The 12,137-nt window shown below is 45.0% G+C and overlaps 1 protein-coding gene across 2 annotated transcripts in view; it reads left to right on the top strand.

The window, feature by feature from the left end:
* The first annotated feature begins 2,719 nt into the window (after nucleotides 1-2,719).
* ppp1r13l (protein phosphatase 1, regulatory subunit 13 like) overlaps nucleotides 2,720-12,137 on the top strand; it is a 54,913-nt gene continuing 45,495 nt past the window's right edge. The window contains exon 1 of one of the 2 annotated variants that reach the window (XM_043680840.1): nucleotides 2,720-2,834. The gene's annotated coding sequence lies outside the window, so the exon portion shown is untranslated. The other variant, XM_043680838.1, reaches the window with a different exon arrangement.

Raw genomic sequence — 12,137 nt, 5'->3', positions numbered from 1 at the left:
GAAGCACGCGGTATCCGCCAACACCCTCGAGCTGTTCAAGGAGAGGTAGGTGCCGCAGGGAATGCAGTGTCTTATTTCCCCGTCCAACTCTATTTTGATTTAACCCCTGCTCTCCCCTCCACTTTTTGATCATGCAGCATTGCCCTCTAAGAAGGGCACTGCTTGTCACTGGCCACTTGGGTGTTTCCATTCTTTCTGGTGGTGGAACTTGAATAGAGATTTGTACACCTTGTGTCTTTCATTGTGTCTCACACCTGCGCATACACAACATGGGTGCTGGGGAAAGTATAAGTGCTACCGCAGTTAGGTGGTAGTGTGGTGGTAAAGTTAAAAAAATATATATATAAACAGGAGATTTAGAGTCTCAGACAAAAAAAGGGTGACTTGGTGATGGGATACCAGCCTCTGTGGAGTTGTTTCACTCATTTACTGAGGTTAAGGTGATTCACTTGCTGAGAGAGAGGAAACTCCTTGGGAAAGTGCAGCACCTCTATATAAGGAGTTAAAGATTCTTGAGGGGCTTGACAGGGTAAAGGTTGAGAGGTTGTTTCCCCTTGCGGGAGTATTTAGGACCAGAGGGCATAGTCTCAGAATATAGAGGTGCCAATTTAAAACCGAGAAGGAAAGGGATTTCTTCTCTCAGAGAGTTGTGAGTCGTTTGGAACACCTTGCAGAGAAGGCTGTGGGGGCAGTGTATATTGAAGATGTGGAGGTGGCGGCGTTGGATTGGGGTAGATAAAGTTCGAAGTCACACAACACTAGGTTATAGCCCAACAGGTTTTGGAGCACTGCTGTTTTGTCAGGTGAAGTAAAGGGAAGCACACAAGCACAGAATTTGTAGTTGGAGAGATCATTTCAAGATAATTCCAGGGAATTAAGAGTGTCAAAAGATAGTACAAATGGTGTAAGTAAAGTGTCAACAGCTGAATAGTGAGTGAAGGGATGATCTATGATCTGATTAATTAGGGCGGAGGGATGATTACAAAAATCAAAAATAGAATGCTGTATATTTAAGGCTGAGATAGATTCTTGATCAGTCGAGGAATCAAGAGTTATGGGGAAAGGGCAGGAAAGTGGGCGTGTGGAATGTCAGATCAGCTATGATCCCATAGCAGATTCTAGGGGCCGAATGGCCTACTCTTGTCCCTATTTCTTATGGTCTTATGGTCTCTCAAAGGGTTGTGAGTCTTTGGAACTCCTTGCCACAGAGAGGTGTGGGGACAGAGACAAAGACCATCAGAGCACAGGAAAAGGCCCATTGCCCTACCAAGCCTATGCTGACACATGATGCCTTTCTAAACTAAAAATCTTTTCCCTCTATACTATCTGTATCCCTCTGATCCCTGTTTATTCATGTATCCGCCAAGATGTCTCTTAAATGTTGCTATGATATCTGTTTCTACTACCTCCTCTGGGAGCACATTCCAGGCACTTACCACTCTCTGTGTTAAAGCTATGTCCCATTGACTATCTATTCTATCCATGCCTTTCATAATTTTGTGAAATTCTATCAGGTTGCCCCTTAGCCAGGGGTGTTGCCAGGGTTGGAAGGTTTGAGTTGTAGGGAGAGGCTGAATAGGCTGGTGTTATTTTTCCTGGAGCATCGGAGGCTGAGGGGTAACCATATAGAGGCTTATAAAATCATGAAGGGAATGGATAGAGTAAATAGATAAAGTATTTTCCCTGGGGTGATGAGTCGAGAATTACAGACCATAGGCTTATGGGTGAGAGGGGACTCAAACAGCAACTTTTTTCACACAGAGGGTGGTGTGTCTATGGAATGAGCTGACAGAGGAAGTGGTGGAGGCTGGTACAATCACATAATTTAAAAGGCATCTGCATGGGTATATGAATGGGAAGGGTTCAGATGATATGGCCCAAGTGCTGGCAAATGGGATTAGATTATCATAGAATATTCAGTTGGCATGAACGAGTTGGACCAAAGGGTCTGTTTTCGTGCTGTACAACTCTAGCCTCTGATGCTCAAATGAAAATGATCCAAGATTGTCCATTCTCTCCTCAAAACCCTCCAAACTAGGCAACATTCTGGTAAACTGTTTCTGTACCCTCCCCAAAGCCTCCACATCCTTTGGCAGTATGGTGTCCAGAACTGTTCACAATATTCCAAATGTGGCTTGACTGAAGTTATACATGGCTGCAACATGACTTGCCAATTTTTCTTGCCAATATTTAAGGATGAGGTAGATTGATTCTTCATCAGTCAGAGAAATCAAGAGTTACATGGAAAGGTCAGGAAAGTGAACGTGATCAGCCATCTGGCTCAAGACTAGAGTGGTGCTGGAAAAGCACAGCAGGCAGGCAGCGTCCGAGGAGCAGGAAAATAGATGCTTCGGGCAAAAGCCTTTCATCAGGAATGAGGCTGCGAGCCTTGGGGGTGATGGTGGAGCACCCTAAAGGAGCTGAATGGCCTATTGTTACTATTTCTGATGGTCTTATGGATATTTTCTAATCAACTGCTCAGATATGTTATTACACACTTCTGGAGCAGGTGAGACTCGAACCTGGTTCTCCTGCACTCTGTACAGGACAGGAGGATTGGCAACTGGCTTAGGTTCCTCCAAAAAAAATTGGCAATGGAAGTGGCTGGAATCCTTCAAGGAGATGGAGAAAGACTACAACTCCCAGAGGGCGTGGCGGCGCTGCGCCTGCGCACGGGGTGGGGCGGCCACCTGGCGGCAGCACCTGGCTCGTTGACCAGCAGCTGCGGGCAGTCGTGCGCCTGCGCGGGGCGGGGCGCCTGGAGTGTGCAGAGAAGTTAGGATCGCCAGCGAAAAGTTTGAGAAAAGTTTTCTCGCTCGGGGGAAAGAGAGAAGGTCAGCAAGAAAACAAATTTTTCCTCTCCTCTAAATCAAAAACTGTCATCCCAACCTCTTCTTTGTTTGCAGCTCAAGGGAGAGAGGACAGAAAATCTGTAAGTGGTACTGAGTTTAAAACCAGCCCCTCGTAGTTTCTGCACTGTACCCACCTCCTCCTCCCGAATGTCTCTCATCCTCGAAGTTGGTTTGTTCTCCGATTTTTGTTTCTGCAGCGTCTCTCTTTGTCTTGGTTTTCCAGCTCTTCCCAAACTCCTTTTCAGCTTTTTAGCTGCTATTGGCCTCACCCACACACTTTGTTACGGCTGATTAATCAGTCCAGCTGGTTAATGATCTATTGCAGTGCTGTGTATAAGTTCATCATTGTCAGGATGTCAATGTTCAGGTATCTTGCTTTTTAAAGCATTTGTTTGTGTTTCCCCTTATTCTGTAACACCGGATTTATCTGAACTATTGTGGATTTTAATAGTCTTTGAACCAAGGGAGTTCTGCATTGTTGAGAAATGTAGCTGTTTTTGCCACTGGGATTTAGAATTGGCCTCTGTCTGAGATCACAGCTGTGTTCCATCAAGCATGGTGAGACTTGTCCTGGTTTCGAGCTTAAAAGCTCAGCCTCAGAGTTTGAGGCAGAACATAAGCAGAAGCAAACTGAGCACTGGGATTTAAACGCAAGGCGTTGGGGGTGGAGGGTGTGGTAGGGATCCTGCTCCAAATTATCAAGAATGTTCGTCATGTCTGGCATCTGTTCAACTTCACTTCACCCAAGATTGTTTCAGGCTCCTCAACCGTAGCTTTTCCCTCTTGTGCCTACTCCCCAACTCGAGAATTTTGAATTCCTCACTTTGATCTTTGTCTGTTTCTTTTTGTTAATTCATTGATGGGATGAAGGCATCATGTTTGTTCCAATCAAGGTTAGAGTGGTGCCGGAAAAGCGCAGCAGGTCAGGCAGCATCCGAGGAGCAGGAAAATCAACGATTCGGGCAAAAGCCCATCACATTTGTTGCCTGTCTCTAATTGCCCAGAGGGCAGTAAAGAGTCAAGCACACTGCTGTGGGCCTGCAATTGCATGTAAGTCAGACCAGGTAAGGATGGCAGTTTCCTTCCCAAAAGGACTTTGGTGGACCAAATGGACTTCCCGCAACAATCGACAATGGATTCATGGTCATCATTAGACTCTTCCTACCAGATTTGAATCAGGAATCTCCCCAGTTGTGTATCACCACCCTGTTCCCTTCAGGTCTTTACCCTGGTCAGCTTGTGTCTGCAGCCACATGGAAGAGCTGGCCAGCACACTCCCACTTTCTGCTCACAGTTTTTAAATTCTTTATTTAACTCCTTATTTAAAAAGGAGCACGCCTGCGATGTGAAGACCTGTCAGGTCAATCCCTGGGGTGAATGGGTTGGAAAAATGTGATGCAATCTTATTGAGACCTATAAGATTGTGAGGGGTCTCAACAAAGTCTTGATGGGGAGGAGGGGGTTTCTAGTCTTTCTTTCATTGACAAAAAAGTGTGGCACTAGAAAAGCACAGCAGGTCAGACAGAATTCCAGGAGCTGGAGAGTCGACATTTCGGGCATATGACCTTTCATCAGGAATGTGGGGGGAAATTGGTGCCCAAGAGAGATAAATGGGAGGGGGGTGGGGGGAAGGTATCTTGGAAGGCGATAGGTAAATGAAGATGATCCCAAATCCCACTTAAAGAAAAAGCTCCAAGTGTAATCCGTTAATTTAGTAATCTTGAGTTTTCCTGTCATTTTAGATTCTTTCATTTGGACATTGATCTAATGCTCTGTAACAAAGACAGAATGCTGGAGAAACTCAGGCCTGGCAACATCTGGGAAACAGAAACCATTCATGTTTTGAATTTGGTCTCACTCTTCAGAGCAGGAGTGTGTCTGAATGCAAAAATATTTATTGGATTTACGATGGTTTTGTCTTGGGTTGTTGATTTAATCAGTCTGGCTAGTTAATGATTGATCTATTGCAGTGCTGTGTATAAGTTCATCATTGTCAGGTTGTCAATGTTCAGGTATCTTGATTTATAAAGCATTTGTTTGTATTTCCCCTTCTTCTGTGATACCCCCTCCTCCTCCCATTTATCTCTCAGCTCCCTTGGCCACTCACCCCACATTCCTGATGAAGAGTTTATGCCCGAAACATCAACTTTCTTGCTCCTCGGATGCTGCCTGACCTGCTGTGCTTTTCCACTCATTTTGACTCCAATCTCCAACATCTGCAGTCCTCACTTTCTCCTCTTTTATTTTAGATTACATTAGATTAGATTAGATTACGTTACATTACAGTGTGGAAACAGGCCCTTCGGCCCAACAAGTCCACACCGTCCCGCCGAAGCGCAACCCACCCATACCCCTACATTTACCCCTTTCCTAACACTACGGGCAATTTAGCATGGCCAATTAACCTGACCTGCACATCTTTAGACTGTGGGAGGAAACCGGAGCACCCTGAGGAAACCCACGCAGACACGGGGAGAACGTGCAAACTCCACACAGTCAGTCGCCTGAGGCGGGAATTGAACCCGGGTCTCCGGCGCTGTGAGGCAGCAGTGCTAACCACTGTGCCGCCCATAGAATCTTGGATTCGTAGAAACCCTACAGTGCAGGTAGAGGCCATTTGGTCCATCAAGTCTGCACTGACCCTCCGAATAGAATCCCACCCAGCCTCGCACCCATCCCGCTCCATCCCTGTAACCCTGCATATCCTGTGGCTAATCCACCTAGCCTGCGCATCCCTGGACACTATGGGAAACTTAGCACAGCCAGTCCACCCTAACTGTACATATTTGTATTGTGGGAGAAAACCCATGCAGACATGGACAGAATGTGCAAATTCCACACAGTCACCCAAGGGTGGAATCATCCCAGGTCCCTGGTGCCATGAGGCAGCAGTGCAAACCACTGAGCCATTGTACTGCTTTCATGGAATGCTGGGATACCTCAGCAAGACCATTATTTATTGCCTTTGAACTGAATGGCTTTTCAGGGCTGTTACACTGCTTTGGGTCTGGAATTACATGTAGGCCAGATCAGGTAAGGACCATAAAATACAGGAGCTGAAATAGGTCATTCAGCCATTGAGCTGCTTCACCATTCAGTGAGGTCATCGCTGATCTGATAATTCTCAACTCCACTTTCCTGCCTTTTCCTCATATCCCTTGACTCCTTTACTGATTGAAAATCTGTATGACCGAGCCTTGAATATCTTTAATGACGCAGCCTGTGCAGCCCACTGTGATAAAGTTCCACAGATCCACTACTTTCTAAGACAGTAGATGGGGCTGGATTGGATTGGGATATCTGGTTGGCATGGACTAGTTGGACCGAAGGGTCTGTTTCCGTGCTTTACATCTCTGTGACTCTATGACTCTAAGCAATTCTTCCACATCTCTGTCTTAAATGGATGGCCCCAAATTCTGATGTTATGCCCTCTGGTCAACCCTTCTAATAATCTTCTGTGTTTCAATAAGGTTCCCTCACTTGTTTCGAAATTCTAAACTGCTCAACTTCTCATCTGACATTTCTTCCATATTTGGGGTTAACTTAGTGAACCTTCTCTGGGATGCCTCCATTGTAAGTGTATCATGGCAGATTTCCTTCCCTAAAGGACATTAGTGAACCAGATTGGTTTTGCAACGATCGACAGTTGTTGTTGTGGTCACCATCATTGAGACTCTTCTGGACTGCTTGAATTTAAAGTCCATCCATGTCCTTGGAGCATTAGCTCAGAGCTCTGAATTATTGGTGCAGTGATTTAAGTAGTTATTAAAAACCAAAAGATGCTGTAAACCAGAAACAAAAATAGAGGTTGCTGGAGAAGCTCAGCAGGACTGGTAACGTCTGTGGAGAGAAATCAATTAACATTTCGGGTTCCTTATAGCATCACATTGCACAAAAACGCAGAGGACTCTGTCTTCCACTAGTTTTAGCACCAGAGATATTTATTTAAGACCCAGAAGAGTGGACTCTAGTCCCAGAGAGTCATGAATCTTTAAAGCCGTCTAACCCAACAAGCATTGAACGCTGCACGAGTCTTCGGATATGGTCAATGCTAAGGTAAGTGGAGGTTGATTGGCAAGGGAGTTGAAAGTTATGAGGGATAAGCAGGAAAGTGGTGGCAAGATCACAACCTGATCAACCATGATCTTATTGAAGGGATCAGCAGGCTGCAGGGGCTGAAAGGTCTCATGTTCCTGGTTCTCGCTCATTGCTGGGAAGACTGAGAGGCAGCCTGGGAGCTGGATGGTGTTAATATTTCCACTTCTGGAGAAAACCCAAACTGACAGCCTGGAATTTTAAATGGCCAGTAATAAATCCTTGAAAGAATTGCAGGCGAACAGAGTCAGGAGACTATAGAACACTCTAACCAGAGGGGACAGATTTAAAGCAAATGAAACCCTTGGGTGACACGGCGAAAATACTCATTTAAATGCTGAGGGTTAAGGTTCTGGAATGCACTGCCTGAGAGGCCAATTCAGTCGCCTACTTTCCAAAGGAAATTAGATGCATGTGTGTCTTAATGGTGACTGTGAAACTGTCATCAGTTTTTATTTTTAAAAAAATCTGGTTCATTAATGTCCTTTGCAGAAGGAAATCTGCCATCCTGGCCTACATGAGGCTCTAGACAACAGCAATGTGGCTGACTTTTAAGAAGGCCAACTTTTAATAAGGCCATTCAGCCTGTCAAGCCTGTCCTGCCTTTCAAAGGAATCTTGGCTGATCCAGGGTCCCAAGTTTGATTCCAGCCTCTGGCAACTGTCTGTGTGGAGTGTGCACATTCTCCCCGTGTCTGCGCCGGTTTCCTCCCACAGTCCCAAGATGTGCAGGTCAGGTGAATTGGCCTTTGCTAAATTGTCAATAGTGTTAGGTGTATTAGTCAGAGGGAAATGGGTCTGGGTGGGTTGCTCTTCGGAGGGTCATGGTGGACTGGTTGGGCCGAAGGGCCTGTTTCCACACTATAGGTAATCTAATCTAATTGAATTCTCAAATCTGCATTCCTGCCTACCCCTGTCTCGTTTTGATCTTTAACACATTCCAGAAAGAAACTTAAGTGGCAAGATTCCAACCTTGGCAGTGGTAAACAGGTAGCTTGTGGTTAACACTGCTAACACAGGATCCGGGTTCGATTCCAGCCTCGGGTAGCTGTCAATGTGGAGTTTTCCCCGTGTCTGTGTGGGTTCCCTCTGGGTGCTCTGGTTTCCTCCTACAGTCCAAAGATGTGCAGGTTAGGGTGGATTGGCCATTGATAAATGTAAGGTTATTGGATATAAGGGTTGGGGCTGGGCCTGGGTGGGGTGCTGTTTGGAGGTTGGTCCATGCATGGGCTGAATGGTCACTACTACCTCCATTGTAGGGATCCTGTGGTTCTATTGTCTGCCCTGCTATCCCTCCCTCTTTCCCAACTCACCCTGTGATGTATGACTCCACCAGCTCCGATGACTGTTGAGTGTTTCAGATGTAAAGCACCAGCCTGAAAGTCGAGGGCAAACTATGTGTTCCCTCCAAGGTGCGGGCTGTCCTGACTTGGAACTCTCCGGGCCATTTCTTTCAGGAAGCTATTGCTTGGGGAGTGTGTGTTGGTGTGTGTGTGTGTGTGTCGGTGTGCAAACTGTTACCGTTTATAAAATGTGAGACAACATATTGGGTACATGAATAGGAAGGGTTGAGAGGAATATGGGTCAAGTGCTGGCAAATGGAACTAGATTAGTTTAGGATGTCTTGTCAGCACGGATGAGTTGGACTGAAGAGTCTGATTCTGTGCAGTACATCTCAATGATTATTATATGGGACCTTAATGTTACTTATATATATATATATATATTCCCCACATCTTGTCTCACACTTATAAGATCCTAAGATGATTACATGATTGCAAGGATGATTTTCCCTTGTGCAAGAGACTGGAATGTGGTTGAAAAATAAAGGTGTTCTATCTCAGACAGATTTTCTCTCCCTGTGAGGGTCACGAGTCTTTGAGACTGTCTTCTGCAGAGAGTAAGGTCGCAGAGATGTACAGCACTGAATGACCAGATAGCCTAAACTAATCTAGTCCCATTTGCCGGCACTTGGCCCATATCCCTCTAAACCCATCCAGATGCCTTTTAAATGCTGTAATTGTACCAGCCTGCACCACTTTCTCTGGCAGCTCATTCCATACTCTCACCACCCTCTGAGTGAAAAAGTTACCCCTTAGGTCCCTTTTAAATCTCTCCCCTGTCACCATAAACCTTTACCCTCTAGTTCTGGACTCCCCCATCCCAGGGAAAAGACCTTATCTATTTACCCTACCCTTATGATCTTATAAAGGTGGGGTTACTGAATATTTCTAAATTGGAAGTAGATTCTTGACAAAGGAATTTTAGGAGAGGTGAGGATGGGTGGAAATTCAGTTCCTCAGCCATTTCTTTGTTCCCTGTTGGAGAGAGAGGAGTGGGGAACAAGGGAATGGCTGAGGAGCTGAATAATTACTTTGTGTCAGTCTTCAAGGTGGAAGACATGAATAATTTCCCAAAAATTCGTGAGTGGGGGGGGGCAGAGGTGGGTACAGTGGCTATCATCAAGGAGAAAGTGCAAGAAAAACTGAATGGCATGAAGCTGGATACATTACCTGGACTAGATCGACTACACCCCAGAGTTGTAAGGGCGATAGCTAAAGAGATAGTGGAGGTTTTAGTGGTGATCTTTCAGGAATTGTTAGAAACAGGGAGGGTCCCAGAGGACTGGAAATTGCTAATGTGACACCCCTGTTTAAAAGGGAGTAAGGCAAAAAATGGAAAATTACAGACCAGTTAGCCTAACCTCAGATGTGGGTCAGATCCTGGAATCCATCGTGAAGGATGAGATTTTTGAATACTTGGAAGTATATGGTAAATAGGGCAAAGTCAACATAGTTTCATCTAGTTTTGCCAGGTACAACCTCCTCTTGAATTCTTTTGAGGAGGTAACAAGGAGGTTAGACCAAGGAGAACCAATGGATGTTATCTACTTGGACTTCAAGAAAGTCTTTGAGAAGGTGTCACACAGGAGGCTGCTGGGTAAGATAAGGGCCCATGGTGTCAGAGGCAAAAGGTGCTAGCATGGAGAGAAGCTTGGCTGTTTGGCAGAAAGCAGAGGGTCCTTCTCAGGATGGCAGCTGGTGCCAAGTCGTGTTCTGCAAGGCTGTGTTGGGACCATAACTTTTCACTTTATACATTAACAATCCAGATGAAGGAACTGGGGGCATTCTGGCTCAGTTTGCAGATGATACAAAGATAGATCAAGGGAGAGGTAGCATTGAGGAAACTGGGAGGATTTGGACAGATTAGGAGATTGGGCAAAGAAGTGGCAGATGGAGTACAATGTGGGAAAGTATGAGGTCATGCACTTTGGTAGGAAGAATAGAGGCATGGACTATTTTCTAAATGGTGAGAAAATTCAGAAGTCTGAAGTGCAAAGAGACTTGGGAGTTCTAGTCCGGAGTGTCTCAAGGTAAACTTACAGGTTGAGTCAGTAGTTAGGAAGCCAAATGCAATGATGGTGTTTACCTTTAGAGGACTTGAATATAAAAGCAGGGATGTACCTCTGAGGCTCTATAAGACTCTGGTCAGACCACATTTGGAGTATTGTGCGCAGTTTGGGCCCCATATCTCAGGGAGGATGTACTGGCCCTGGAGCATGTTCAGAGGAGGTGCACAAGAATGGTCCCAGGAATGAGAAGCTTAACATATGAAGAACGTTTGAGGACTCTGGGTCCATACTCGACGGAGTTTAGAAGGATGGCAGGGTTCTAGTTGAAATGTACAGAATACGGAATGGCCTGGACAGAGTGGATATTGGGAAGATGTTTCCATTGGTAGGAGATACTAGGACCCAAGGGTGCAGCCTTAGAGTAAAGGGAGTACCTTTTAGGATAGAGATAAGGAGAGACATTTTCAGTGCGAGAGTGGTGAATCTATGGAATTCATTGCCATAGAAGGCTGTGGAGGCCAGGTTGTTGAGTATATTTAGGACTGAGGTAGATAGGTTCTTGATTGTAAAGGGGATTGAGAGTTACCCGGAGAGAGCAGGAGAATGGGATTGAGAAACTTATCAGCCATGATTGTATGGTGAAGCAGACATGATGGCTTGAATGGCCTAATTTCTGCTTCTATGTCTTATGGTCTTAAATGAGCAATTGATGACTCTGTCAGATCGGCAATGGTCATCTCGAATGGCAGAGCAGGCTGCCCCAACTGGGCTGCTCCCTAATTGTATGTCCATAGGTCATAGCAAGGAGCAGAGACGCAGTGAAGGAGCAGAAATAATTACGAGGGAGAGAAAACATTGGGGAGGTGTCAGTGAGGGAGGTTATGCTGATTGTTATGACACTGGGTAAACCGCTCTGCTAATTTAAACCCAACACACACACAGTCACCTTATCCCATAATCTGTTAAATTTTGAGCAGCAAAGAATTATCCCAGAGGTCATTATTTAACGGAAAATTGACAGTTGTATTCTTTAAGTCCAACAGAGAGCATTAACACAACAGCTATTTACAACTCCTTTCTCTTAAACCTATCTTTTACCTCCTAATTTACAATACTGGTCCAATAAATTCCCTTTTAAATTTGCGGCGAAATCAGTTTCAAACCCAGTTATAGTATTCGGATGTCGAACTTTCTCTGTAGGTTCCTCGGATCAACTTTGGTGTTCTGCACAAATTTCTTAGAGTCAGGTACCTTTCAGAGAGTTATTTGGCTAGTAGTCAGTTTGTTGGCACTTGTTGCTGTTCTCCACCAACTGTTCAAAATGTCCAATTTTATACCCCAGAACATCTGATCATTTCATTGGTTTGATGTCATCCCAAACAGTAAAATTCAAATTCAATTGGATTTTGGTATCTGGGGCATAATTTAAATTTGTTTTTGTTCCATGGCAACTCAGATGCACTATTGGTTTCACAGTCAAATGTTACATTTTAAATTCTTCTGCACTCTCTATGCTTGCAATCAGTCCTTGCCAGCTTTTCAACTCTCTTAAAGGTACAGTTCTTGCGTACACTTCATAACATGAGGGAGAGGGGTAATTGAGGATCATGTGTGCAGAATATTGCTTTTGAAGTGTGGTATCATTTCTAGTCAAGCGACAAAGCCATTTCTGTCACATCAAGGTACAACAAATGGTAATGAGGCAGGCGGCTAAATTATTTGCAGTAGTTGGTCGGTTAACCTGCCTTTGGGTCTCTGGGCTGCATTGCTCATGAGTGTTATAGATGCAGGTTTGTTTATGGTGTTCAAAAGGGGATTGGCTCATTGTCTGAAGAGCAA

Source organism: Chiloscyllium plagiosum, chromosome 41 (assembly GCF_004010195.1).
Source record: "Chiloscyllium plagiosum isolate BGI_BamShark_2017 chromosome 41, ASM401019v2, whole genome shotgun sequence".
NCBI classification, from domain to species: Eukaryota; Metazoa; Chordata; class Chondrichthyes; order Orectolobiformes; family Hemiscylliidae; genus Chiloscyllium; species Chiloscyllium plagiosum.
The sequence above is the reverse complement of the archived record's forward strand: the minus strand, read 5'-3'. Positions and strand labels throughout refer to the sequence as shown.